The 13051-nt window shown below is 34.2% G+C and overlaps 1 protein-coding gene across 1 annotated transcript in view; it reads right to left on the reverse strand.

Moving 5' to 3' along the window:
- The window catches only part of LOC140750244 (uncharacterized), a 284412-nt gene that overhangs the window by 129510 nt on the left and 141851 nt on the right, over positions 1–13051 (reverse strand). The window lies entirely within an intron of this gene.

The following is a 13051-nucleotide window of genomic DNA, read 5'->3' on the forward strand; positions in this document are numbered from 1 at the left end:
TAGTCTTACCACAACCTTCAAACTTGAACACAGTAACTTTAGATTTTACACGATACAACAACGTAACGCTTTGACATTGCAGAAATAAGTGTTCCGGAGGTGCTGATTCAGCCAAACACACCTTAAAACTATAGATTCATCAAACAGACGTATCTACCGACAGCAAGTATAATCACCTAAACATTTAGAATACCAGGAACTGTGCCAATGTGGTGTCTGCTGTAATTTTTATTTTTAAATCTCGTCACATTTAGCCATTTTCAGTAGAAAGTCAGTCAAACGTGTGCTAAAGAATGTTAGATAAAAATATTTTGCGTGGAATAGATGCGAAATATGGAGAATGCGTCGCTCCTACAGGTTTCAGCGCTGGATAATAAAGGCACGAAAGTGGAATGCCATAAATCTGTGTACCCCGACACGAACGACTTTTTGTAAGCATTCAAGAGAGGTGCGCAATGGTAAATAACATGTTTGTGTACGATATGAAGTCATGTATCTTAGGAACACACTATTCCAGGTTCAGATACTGTCACTGTTAATGAGCATCTGTATGAAAACTCTTACAGGGCTAGTTCTACCAGAAGTCGATCATAGACATATTGCCGTTCCTGAGAACTAACATGGTCACCACATATGTAACTCAGCCAGATTCATACTTCACCTCGGAACTGCTTCAAGCTAAAAATACGAGTAAGTGTGGCGGTGGTTCCTCGTTGGTTGAATTATATTCCTTTCTATTCTTGATGATCTATTTCTGGCATGAGACTTTTTTTAGGATCTGACGGTATTTAAAAGATATTTGAAAGATACTCCTCTATAAAGATATTTTGAATATTGGTTACTCCTCAATTTATCCGTTACCTACTACCGTTACATTCAACGAGATATATCTACTAATAGTCTCCACATAAACATTAATTTCACCTTGACACATGCAAATAAATAAAAGTAACATTTGTCTAACACACAAATACTGTACGTCTTTAACATATATAGTTGTGTTACGACCAAACTCACGAGCAGGCGAAAGTATATCCTACGCCAAATTTATGTGTCAAGTTTCTATACTATATATATTATTCCAAGAATTTACTTTCTATTTGCAAAAACAAGTATGAATCAACGTGGACATTTTGCGCGCAAATGTTTTGACTGTTTATTTTTTTGATATTTTCGTGGATACGAATATATAATTCTGGACCCATTCTGCATCTCTATTTTAAATCAAGTGTTGGAGCATCTTTAGTCATGTGATCTTAAAAAGAGTAATAACAGTTTTGTTACTATAAAGAAATAGCAAACGTGCAGTCCATCTGATAAGTGATAGTGGCTAGTGCCGCCCAAATTTCGAAGGTGGTAGAACTCTTTGTAGTTCGACTCCGGCGGCACCACCGCCACAACTAATAACAGCAGGCGCTGCTGTGTTTCGTTTTGAAGGGTGTGGTAAGGGAGACTGACTTTTCTGAGGCGTTCCAGCTTAGTCCTCAGGGGTAGCGGCGCATCTGTGGCCGACCTCAGGTAGGAATATATAATCCTATATTATAAAAAATGGGTGTATGCTTGTAAGGGGTCCTCCAAAGTCGCATCCCAAAGAATTATACCACCTTCTCAGATAACATTTGGGATAATAAATTCTGAATTTATTTAGATCTTAGTTCTACAATTATTCAAAAGCAAGTACATTCATTCCATTGACTACATTAGCTACCTAAGTACCTACTACTACTAGCGTAGATATACTACATACATAACAAAAGTTAAATGTGGGGTTAGGTACAAACATGTAGGCACATAAATTTGTAAATCACGACCAGAATTTACTAGTCATTTAGTGGAATAAACGAACAAATAGTAATGACGAGTTCCATGTAACAAATTAGGTAAGTAGGCCATGTTTGTAAACGAGTTTAGTAGTTAGTGTTTTAAAATGGATGCGGCAAATGAGCTTGTTACACTTATTTTTAAGTGGTCATTGTCCATGGTCTATGTCATTATCAATCCAATACTGTCCCACTGCTGGGCACGGATCTCCTCTCATGATGAAAACTATTAGGCCATGATCCACCGCGCTGGCCAAGTGCGTATTGGTAGACTTCACATACCTTTGAGTTTTTTTTTATAAATCTCAGGTATGCAGGTTTCCTCACGATGTTTTCTTTCACCGTTTAGCAAGTGATAATTAATTTCTAATATGCATATAACTTTGAAAAATCAGAGGTGCATGCCTGGGACCCCTCGATCGAGAGGCCGAGTTAACCTGCATGTAACTAGGCTATCACTTTATATAAATTTCATTTATTTGAGAGGAAATTCTACTTTTGATCGATATCTGACGTGCCTTTGAGGACTGGGTTCGTATTAGTATCTCTGCCTTACTACAGTTCCAAATGTAAGCGAGAACAGAACAATATTTTTCTGTTATATGTCAGAAATAGAACATTAGTACCGCTGCAAAACGCCAGGGCTTGGCAGCTTCAAAAATTGTGAGAATTGTGACCATTTTACCGTGAAAAGTACATAAGGGCCTAGCTGATAACACCAAGTAGATTGAGGGCATGAAAACAAGATTACGATTAATTACATATTGTAGGTGGTAGGTATGTATTTTAGATTAAAATGGTGACATCATTGTTTGAAAATATGGTGGAAAGAAAACAGCTAATTAAATACTCATTTATTTTACTTTATGCAAACCAGGTAAATTTGACAATAATTAACTATTATAATTATGTATATGAGTAATTTGTTTTATTATTTATTTCTCATGTGTTATTTTAATTTTAATACAAAAATATGAGTCATGAAGTAATAATTGCATTTCTTAGTTATTCAAAGATTAATTAGTAATCTACAAATCACAGTCATGTATTTTGAAAATATTTGGTGTAGGTTCTAATGAAATTACAAAGCCAGTTTATCCTTGACTATTTAAGGGTCTGATAATGTGGCTCGGAGACAAAATATGTAACTCCTCAAGTGATGGGAATAATTGAGTTGTGTTTGAAGATATTTGGTGTAGGTTCTAATGGAATTGCAAAGCCAGTTCATCATTGACTATTTAAGGGTCTGATAATGTGGCTCGGAGACAAAATATGTAACTCCTCAACCGATTGGAATAATTGAGTTGTGTTTGAAGATATTTGGTGTAGGTTCTAATGAAATTGCAAAGCCAGTTCATCATTGATTATTTAGTTAGGTTAGGTTGGAACATATAAGACAATATAAAACTAAGCGAGCAGGGCGCGGCAGCGCTCTGCGAGCGGGCGGTTCCAATCAATGTAGACTCAGACCTTACCTTAATTCATGATCACGTTTATACAATTTTATATTGTATTAATATAAATGTTAGTATGTCATCACTAAAAAGGGTGAAAAAAATTTTTTAACAAAAAAATACAACCGACTTCTATGTCACTACAAAGTAAAAAAAAATTAAGTAAATGTTGGTTTAGTACATATTTCTGAAGTCGGCGCTCAATATATTTCGTTGGATAACGATGTAAACAGCGTGTCTACTATGAGCGCCGACTTCAGAAATATTCGGTTGTATTTTTTTGTTAAACATTTTTTTTTATTTAATATTATGAGGATCGTTTTGCTGTTATTTGGAAAACTTAAATTTCAGTAAACGACATGTTCAAACTTTTTTCTGCGGGATTCAAAATGTGGTCGGGTATTTTATTGTTGTAAAAAACATTTTTTAATGTGTGTTATGGATACATAACGAAACACCTTGTGAAGTGGTGGTAGTTGTATTGAAATTCAAAAAGTGCTCTGTTAAGAACCTATTTTGAATTTAAAAATGATTTGATTTGATTTGAAAAATAATCACAGACATAAACATCTCCATTAATGAATAGACGCTCATAATTTCTATTTATTGGCAAGCGGTACATAAAATTTTCCAAGGTAATATAGAATTGAAGCCCTACCTGAGGTTGTCAACAAAAACGATTCTCTACGAAGACTCATTCTATCTTAATCCTCAAAGGTTACCTCTGAGGACTACGTTTGGAGACTCATAAGAGAGTTTCCGTCAACGTTTAATATGTTGCTGTGTTCTGATTATGTTGCTGTGAAAGGAACCTTATAACAATAAGCTAGAAATAGGTATGACGATGATACTCCTGAAGTCGATCCTTAATAATGGATGAGTTGTATATTTCTACAAGAAATTTGAAGTTATTATGAATTCTAATAGTGATAACATTCAATTTCATGTGCCGGTTCTCATGATTTGAACAAAGTGGATCCAATTGTCGATATAAAGCGAGATGCAACAATAGTTACTTCGCAAGAAAGCAATGTTTTTATTTATACCGTGAGAATACTTGGTAAAATATGACGTTCTCCCTATTTGGTTCACATTGTTTCTAATTTGGCAATATGGGATGCAGTAGGTACAGCATTATATCTATAGGTAATAAAATATTTTAAATAAAATAAATAGGTAAAAATAATTGTAAAGATATAGCAATAGTCACAAACTTGGTTTTAAAATTTGCAGTTAGGAGCTTGCATTTTCCCATGACATGTCGTCAACCCATAATTCACCTAGAGTAGGGTACGGTTCTACTTTAAGGAAGAGGGGTTTGGCTATACTCCGATACACTAGTCTAGTGCGGATAAGGTAGACTTCACATACCCTTAACATCTTTTTTCAAAGAAAATTTAAGTCCTCTCATGATGTTTTTCTGCGCCAGTTAATTCGTAATACGCACATAACTCGGGAAATCACAGATTTGCCTAGAATCTGCTTGCATGACTGCATTGTGGCCATGAATAATCATTTATGATAACTCTGAGATGAAGATTAAACTAAAAACGTTTCAATCTTCACAATTCGTTATGATTTTCTACGCAGGCACAAATCATTATAATAGTTACAATTGAGTTTGGTATATGGTATTATATTGGGGCAAAGTAAATAATAAGTAGGCGAGGAAAGCAGGGCAATAAACACCGCATTTATTTCATACATGCGTCACAATTTACGCAAAATAACCTAGACACGTTACTTTTTGTTTAAATATTTCATGATCATTATGATATCAATAACCTCGTTATATTAAAAACAAGAATACAGCAAAATACGGAACATGGTTTAAAATTTGGTAATTTGAAAAATAACGAATATGCTTTAAATTTCAAATAACTATCTGAGATCATTTAAACTGTCCGTCTATATGTCTATCAAAGAGTCCTTTGAACGAAAATATAAATCAGCGGTTCCTATCAGACTACATTTTATGATAAGTGCAAAGTTAACAAGACCTATCATTGGGAATATTGTTGACATTACTAAAATAAATATTTAAAAAATGATGTCACTTTTCGACGCAACTGAATTACCAATCGATATTCATGCCTACATTAAATTTACACGTAAATTGTTTATTACTTTTGTCAAGTTTGGTAGAACTCTTTGTGATTCGATTCCGGCTTCACCACCGCCACACCTATTTCTGTCTAATAACAGCAGTGTTAAACGCTGCTGTTTTCTGGTTTGAAGGGTGTGGTAAGGGAGACATACTTTTTCCGAGGCCTTCCAGCTCAGTCCTCAGGGGTAGCAGTGCATATGTGGCCGACCTCAGGTAGGAATATTCTATTTTATCTGGGTTTGATTACGTATGTTCATGGGTTGCAGGGGCCACTTACCATCAGGTGGAATGCATGCTCGTCTGCTAAAATAAAAATAAATAAATAAAAACGATGTTGGCTGTTCCAGCATTTCGTGCAGGTAGCTTTCCGATCCGGTAGATAAGAAAAGTGTTGTACTCGTAACTGGCAATCTGTAAGTGAAAAGAGTTCTTGTTTCTGGTATGGTTGGTTGATACTAACGGACAACCTTTTACTGGTTAACTTGTTTTATTGGTTATAATGGTAATGGTAATGGTAATGGTAATGGTAATGGTAATGGTATTGGTAATGGTATTGGTAATGGTGCGCTGCCCTAGTGGCTGCTGGTCACGTACTAACTTATGTTAATAAGCTAATTTAAAGAAAGCGATTGCGCGTGAATTGCAACTATGCAAAAACGTGTAATCGCTGATCCTGTTCGATTGTGCAAATCCGAACAGTAAGTACCTCCGCAGGCCTATGTGTGTATTTTTTTTACAAACATAAATATATTGCATTTTATTCACATATTTAATTTGCAATGTTGACCATGATGATAAACTAGATAAGCTTCGGGGAAGTATACAATATTTTGTATCAATTATTTGTTTTGCCAATGTCGGTATTATTAATATTAATTAGCCCATATCAGTATCCAATTAAATGCACCAGTCCGCACTTTTCAATTCTACAAATATATAATCATATCAGAAGAAGGATATTTCTCTATATAACATGTGAAAAGTAGCGAGTGACAGAGATAAAAAATCTTAAATGCTTACAAGTTGAATGAGATAAACATAATTTCTTACTTCCTTAAAGTGACAAAACGTTTTTCTTTTTTTGATACAGTTCACAATAATCTCCCCTACGACACTAAATATACAAACATAATTGATGTTTATTAACTGCAACTAATAATTAAAACGACAAAAATTTACATGATGCTTTTACGCATAAAGACCATACACAGTACCTATGGTCGTTTTATAAACGGTTGTTTAATAAACTTTACGGAACACGCGACAGCTACCCAGACAAACAGGTAATACTCGTATCTACCGCGATGAATTCCTCCCTAAAGGTTTTTGAAACCTTGATCCCTATATTGTGTCAAGGATAGCATTATTTTCTTTTGAATCGTTTTCATGTACATTAAAATGTGTACAATACAATTATAATTTATATAAATATAATTAATAATTAATAATAATAATTAATTTATAATTTTTAATTATAATTTATAATTGATAAAATACGCTGAATTTTGTTTAAAAGAACATTTTAAAATGATGTATAAACATAGATTAATGGACATACCAACTGGTATATAAAATAAGTAAAAAGTTTGGGTGGTAAAATGATAAATATGCAATAATTATGTACTTGTAGATAATGTACTCGTAATAAAAGTTAAAAAATAATTCGGAAGGTCCAAGCGACAGTAATCCCACTACTCTCCTCAGCAATCTGTGGTATTGATCCGAAAAAAAAATCGTTGGGCGTAGCGTATCCTGAGTAAATATGTAAATACTACACCAGTTTGACTAAATAAAACCATTGAAAAATATGCAATATTTTGTTGATTTTATTTCCTCAAAAGGTTACAACCGAACTGGAACAACAACACTACAATTGTATTTTATTAAATATTATAATTGAAGAAGCTTGTAAAAATAATAATACAATAAAACAAAATATACCGCATCAATACCCATATAATCGATTTCAGAAAGAAAATTAAATTTACGATTCAATTTATTTTATAAAAACGTGATTGTGTTATTTTTAACTATTTGTTGTGTAGTGCCTTATATATAACAATTACATAAAATTAGTACCGCCTATGATCTGCAATCAACCCCAGACAAGAACGGATCCGAGGGCAGTCGCAGCTGCGCCATCTCTTAGGCCTAAGCTGGAATGCCCCGGAGAAGTATATCACACCCCTCAAACCAGAACACAGCAGCGCTTAATACTGATGTTAATAGGCAGAAACAGATATGGCAGTGGTGCGCCAGAGTTGAACCACAGATTTTCTGCATTTACTTATTTATGTCACCTGATTACGTCATACTTTTAAAATTATTGCATAAAGGTTCCATGTAACACAATTTACTTCCTACGTTTAATCTCAATGATAATCAAAGCGGAAGTTTCATTTTCAAGCGACTTAAGTATGATTATAACAGACATGACTAATACATTAAGTGACAACTGACAAATTGTTCTATGTAACACATTCCAATTGATTGTAAAACAGATAAGAGTCGAGTCAACTGCCTCCAATCAAACCACTCAGTGTTAACACTCAGTTAGAAATCAGATCAAATTAATTATGAAATTATTATTTATTTTTGTATCATTAAGTCATTTTTGATGTGAAACATCTATAACCGCACGTAAAACCGATTTCTGGCGTGGCGACGCATGCCGTGGCGACGATGCCGAATCAACTAAAAAGCAATTCCTAGATTGGAGATTATTTTTTGCTTTTTAGTTGATTTTAACATAAAAGCGTGTTTTTTAGTTTTTTAAACTATATTTATTTTATTAATTTTTAGTATTTGTTGTTATAGCGACCACCATCATGCATCGTTTTTAAAAAAATCAAGTGTCTATCTATTACGGTTTAAGAGATAAAGCCCTGTGACTCACGAACAGACAGCGGAGGGTTTCGTTTTATCCTTTGAGTACGGAATCCTAAAAATCATTCTACAAGAGGGCGTTATAGATATGTTTCAGAACATTTGAGTTATAGGGAAATAACATTATTATTTTCTAAACTAAAAATCATGCTATAACAGTTATTGAAACTAAAAAGCAATTATTTGCAATGTAGTAACTTGCGATGAACTTTCTCACAGGCGCTTTAACAATTTCGCCTCGAAAATCGTTAATCCTGAGGATGTTGATAAGGACAATGGTACAAAATTATTAAAATCGTGTATTGTCATCGGTTTTTGATAATTCTTCAAAATTTTGAATTAAACTGAACGTTCAAAGTGGATAGAAATCGGGTTCAAAGATTCCATTCTGTTACATACATACATACAACCCAAGCTAATAAAAGCGTGTTAAAAATAGGTGTGGCGGTGGCACTTCTTCATTCAAACCACTCTGTTTCTACCCCTTTTAACATCTACCCGACGTTGATTTGATAGTAATTTTGACGGTAATTTGATAGTAGGTATATCACTTTTATCTATAGCAATTGATGACATGAATGCAGAGTTTCAGACGATTTTTATGTTGAAATAATATTGGATTATTCACATGCATCCAATTTATTCAAACAATATGATAGATAGGCGTTACACTTCAATAGCTTTTTCAATTAGTCTCGCTTCGTAGACTTCATCGCAGCATCAGCAACAAAGAAACCAATAGACTTCTGATATATAATATAATTATATATATACATATATATAGTATAAACACAATTATTGCATGAATGATGTTTGACGATGATGTATAAACGAAGATAATTCCGTTTTAAAATATATCTTTGGCTGTCTGTCCATTTCTTATTTTTGCTTGAACAGATTACTCCCTATATTCATGTTTTTTCTACGAAAGATCAACATTCGACAATGTCTGTAAGACTTTTTTAGTAAACGTATGTTTTTTCTGTAAGACTTTTATAAATTTTCTGTAAGACTTTTTTATGAAGGTGGTAGAACCCTTTGTAGTTCGACTACGGCGGTACCACCGCCACACCTATTTCTACCTAATAACAGCAGTGTTAGGCGCTGCTGTGTTCCGTTTTGAAGGGTGTGGTAAGGGAGACAGACTTTTCTGAGGCGTTCCAGGGGGTTATCTGGGGTTGATTACAGATGTCCATGGGCGGCAGTAGCCACTTACCATCAGGTGGACTGCATGGTCGTCTGCTACTCCTATATTATAAAAATAAAAACAAGTATTTTAATTAAAGGAAATTTGGAATCAACTTTCTGAATCAGAGTCGTGCCATAGATGCGTTGCTACCTATGTGGACAGAGTTGGAACGCCTTGTATAGGCTGTCTTACAACAACCTCACTAGATCGCTAAGGTGTGTCAATTCGTTAATTTCTCACATCCGATATTCTCATGAATGACGCCAGTTACGACGTAGGAACATGACGTGTGATATTTTTTGACTTTTTTACACGTATGAATAATCTTACGGCACAGATTAGTGACTATGCTTAAAACGAATCGTCGTCTTTAAAATGATAGTAACGTGTAAACAGGTGGGCCCGTTCAATGAGTCAACTGAGCTCAGTTTGAATGAAAAGCCCATTGTGAATCAGACTGCTTGACGTAATAAGCCGATAACAACATTAGATGGTAGATACATGAACCGCGATATCGTAAAGTATTTTTTGAATTAAATGTAATACGCCTTAAAAAAGTTCTTTACAATATTCTTTAGAATATTCTTTTGACTTTGATGTATTTTTTTCCATGTAAATCGTTTAGAAAAGTAAATGGAGATGATAAACGCTCTCCTGCTTTGGCGCCCAGGGTGTGCAAAAAGATTTCGTAATTTAATTTAATTGTAATAATTTCGTGTAATTTTCGTAAAGGGTGTAATTTTCGTGTAAAGATAACAAAAAAGTCAGTTGCATGTATATTATTGAATTACTATATGATAATGATCTGACGTTACTAACTGACTATCCTTGAATAAGTGCACAAAATTCAAAAAAGTATTGCAGTCTAAACTGAAGTAAGTTACAGATGCTGACCTTAAGGATAAAGCTGAAGCGCCTCATGCAAAGGGTAAAACATTACCATACTCTTAACACACTACAAAACACCACTAAAAGGTATACCATTTTTATGAAGCAGAAAATAGTTGCGTTGGTGGTACATCTGGGTACCGTTTACGTCAGACGGATTTTCTACGCAACAAACTTTTTACTCGTCTAATAAATTACTTGCGGAAATGTCCATGGCCATGAAAAGCCGAATACCTGTAAAGCGACTAGTGATATTGTGTGTTTTAATAGTGCTAGTATATGATAGCCGTCTTTTTCCGCTATGGCAATGTGCCAGCTTGGTTTACATGAGTGTCGCCAAGCTGTTTTTGTGCCAACGTAACTTATGAGCTAAGAACACAATGTATTGTCTTTTCATGATACCTCAATACTACGTCACAATATGGATCAACGTAAATTATTATCAAAATCGTGAAATTAAAAGTATAATATAAAATAATATAATCAAAAGTGAAATATAGCCAATGAATATATTAAAAATTAACTTCGTAGGCACGCGCCTCTCATTTTTAAAGTTTTGTACGCATTAGAATTATATTATCACTTGCTTTAACGGCGGGCACAGCAGAACAGATTAAAAAAAGACAAATCTATTGCCTATTTTTATAGTTAGTATGATTAGTCAGTGTATAGCCTGAAAGGTAACTCGCCCAGAAGTGCGACAATAATGAGTGAACAACGAAAACTTTAAAATGGCACTTCCTATGTATACGATCTTAATACCTTGAAGCCTTGAACTTGCTAAACCCAAGTTACAGTTCTCCGTAGATGTAGACTCTACAGCTCTACATTGTAGAGCTTCGTCATCGACCATAAAATTACGTTTAGGTGGAACGCTTGTGACTCATTTTAACACATTTAAGTGCATTTGCCACAATTTTGCATAATAATGCAATTGTTCGTTGTCCGGTCCTTTCAATTTACACACATAAATAACATGAACATTAGAATAGTAGGTCGCTATTTTATGCTTCGTATTTTTCGTTGTTTAAAACAATTAATTAGAAAATTACCATTACGATGAGGAAAAGGTTAAATAATTTGGTTATAGGTAGTTAATTTTACACCGATTTTCATAAAGAATTCATAATTAATATAAGGTGATTTTTTCAGGAATATGTGCTTGTAGCTTTTTATATAGAAGAAGCAAACATGCTTTTCACAGGCATTCCACGTGATGGTAAATGACCATTGCTGCCCATGGGCTTCTGTAAACATCCCCAGATAGGATTAGAGTTCTAGTTGAGTTCAACCATATATGCATTGCTATGAATGCTGAATTGGAATCGTGTAAGCTTCTTGCTGTTTCCACAAAATTAAAAACAGAACACAGGCGGTTGGTACCTTTAAAGTTGAATCATAAAATGTTTTACTCCTTGTAATTATATTATTTTGGCAAATTATAAAGACTGTTTTATTGTAAAGTTAAAACGTTTATGTCAATTAGTAAAAAAGGCTGATTGCAATTTTTTAGCTGACAGCGGACGGTAATGTTTCTGGAGCGTATGTATGTATGAGCGTATGTATGTATGTATGTATGTGTGTATGTATGAGCGTATGTATGTCTTACTCTTTGGCACGCCCTACCGGCCAACGGCTAAACGGCTTATTGGATTTTAATATATTATGAAATGTGGGAGTGACATACGCTATATTTTTATTTCTATAATAATTCGATAACTAAAGTGGAATGCACTTTATCGTCATTGCAACACTTGGATATTTATGACCGATTCCTTCTTCATACCTTTTTTATTACAATCACCTAAACCTTATATCACATGGGGCGGAATCTAAATATATCCTTTAGGTTTTAATTAAATAAATCATACTTAACAATGTACTTACATGGTCATGCGGTTAATATTTCAGTCAAATTAACATTTTAATAATAAATTATTTATATGTAATATATAGCCATATTGTTTCCATATCATATAATTAACAAGGAAACAACGAATTCATTTTGAGTTTAATAATATAATTGGCGTCATTGTTTGCCGAACACCTGTCCTCATTTAATTTTCAAAATACCCAACGAAACCAACCAAAGTTTTTACCCAACTCCGGAGGGCAATGTTTTTCGAGCATACGTATGTGTGTCTCTTTCTTTCGTACGGACAACTCAAACGGCTGGACGGTTTTTAACTTACTATAAGGTGTTGTTAAATTCGTCTAAATAGTGTGAGTACAGGCTACATTCGTTTCCTTTTCATTTTTTTTATAAAATACGAGTAGCAGACGACCACGCAGTCCACCTGATGTAAGTGGCTACTGCCGCCCATGGACATCTGTAATCAACCCCAGATACGATTAGATATTCTCATCTGAGGTCAGCCACAGATGCGCCGCCCTTGAGGACTAAGCTGGAACGCCTCGATGAAGTATGAATTAATTATTTTTAAGCTGTCGGGCTTTTAATATGCGTATATTGTATACAATAATCAGTAGTTGAAATAGTAAAAGGCCTATGCTACGTACATTGGCTACCGCCGGAAAGGCTGTCGTGGCTCTGAAGTAGCTCAATGCATCTGTTGTACTTTGTTAATAGTTTTACCTTGACTGTAGACAATTAAATTAAATAGAAATAATGTGTCCAACGTGAAACATGTCCAAACTTTTTTTACACATACATTTGTATATTTGCTTGTTATTTGTCAGGATATAT

This window comes from Epargyreus clarus, unplaced genomic scaffold (genome assembly GCF_041222505.1).
Source record: "Epargyreus clarus isolate Ecla_fem2 unplaced genomic scaffold, WU_Ecla_fem_2.2 ptg000019l, whole genome shotgun sequence".
Taxonomy (NCBI): Eukaryota; Metazoa; Arthropoda; class Insecta; order Lepidoptera; family Hesperiidae; genus Epargyreus; species Epargyreus clarus.